Raw genomic sequence first — 1,470 nt, 5'->3', positions numbered from 1 at the left:
TCAACTTCAGTAGTCATCAGGAAAATTGAAATCAATACAAACCTGAGATGCTACCTCACACCAATCAGAATGACTAAGATAAAACTCAGATGACCACAAATGCTGGCTAGGATGTGGAGAAAGAGGAATACTCTTCCATTTTTGATGGGATTGCAAGCTAGTACAAGCACTGTGGATATCAGTCTGGCAGTTCCTCAGAAAACTGGACATAGTACTACCTGAGTACCCAGCTATCCCACTCCTGGGCATACACCTAAAAAGATACTCCAACATATAACAAGGACACATGCTGTATTATGTTTGTAGCAGCCTTATTTATAGTAGCCAGGATGTGGAAAGAACCCAGATGTCCTTCAACAGAGGAGTGGATACAGAAAACATGGTACATCTACACAATGGAGTACTACTCAGTTATCACAAACAATGACTTCATAAAATTCATTTTTATTAGTCAAGGTGAACTTTTGCTCAGAACTGGACCAACTTCAGAAGCCCAAGTGTCTCCAGTAAAGCAGACCAGTGCAGCCAAGAGAGACAAAGACATCCAGGAAGCTGTTTGGGGATATCCATGGACATTTCCCCAGGGCCATTTTCTCTTCTGAAGAGCAGGGCCAACTCTGTGGGCACAGCTCCATTACAGAATATCTGAACCCAATTTGCTTTGTCGTCCTTCCTTACATCTGAGTCTAGAAGCTTCTTCATTTTTCCTCTCCATTTCGTGAGTTTTGAAGATTAAAGGAAAAACATCAGTGAAGAGGTAAAAAAAAGCTGAAATTTGCAATGGTTAAGATGGGTCCAACAACCAGCCCTCCTAAAGCCCCGCTGTGATCTAGACTTTTCCTTTTAAAAGTAAAAGCAACACAACAGGAACAATAGCAGAGAACAGCCAGGGCTACCGAGAAACAGGCCGCAAGTTATCATAATAGGAGCTAGGAGTCAGTGAAATAATCCAGAATGCTAGGGAAATGGAAATGATCAGGCTCAATAGTACTATATTGCTAATTATCTTTATATACTTTTTGCACGTTTTGTAGTCAAGATCTGTCATGGAAAATAGAGCTAGGGACATTCCTTCCACCAACCAAACGACAAAATAGAATCATAAATCCAAAACTTCTAGTCACTGCCTGCTCGACCCAGGGAGGTTAATGCCCCACCCCCTTGTAAAACGAAGGCACACAGAGGATGCACTGAGGACCTTCCAGGCCAGCAGAACAGCCAGCTGCTCCCAGATTCCTCACGATTTTTCATGATTGCTGTGTGCTAGTCATTCCAAACTGTGGCCAAAAAGCCCCTTCTTAGTGCCTCCTTTACTGACCAAATCAAAAACCAATTAGGGGATGAGGGATTAGTATCAGCAGCTCCCTACTACAGTCATGGTGTCTGATAACAGCAATAAAACCCTAAGACACTTACAAATATGTGTACTCACGCATATCAAAAATCAAAGGATCGGGGAGTTTTCTGTTA

The 1,470-nt window shown here is 42.2% G+C and overlaps 1 pseudogene; it reads right to left on the bottom strand.

The window, feature by feature from the left end:
- Nucleotides 1-451: 451 nt before the first annotated feature.
- On the bottom strand, nt 452-1,048 carry LOC116898173 (annotated as a pseudogene).
- Nucleotides 1,049-1,470: the final 422 nt, after the last annotated feature.

This window comes from Rattus rattus, chromosome 4 (genome assembly GCF_011064425.1).
Source record: "Rattus rattus isolate New Zealand chromosome 4, Rrattus_CSIRO_v1, whole genome shotgun sequence".
Classification (NCBI taxonomy): domain Eukaryota; kingdom Metazoa; phylum Chordata; class Mammalia; order Rodentia; family Muridae; genus Rattus; species Rattus rattus.
Note: the sequence above shows the minus strand (reverse complement) of the source record. Positions and strands in the feature narration are given on the sequence as shown.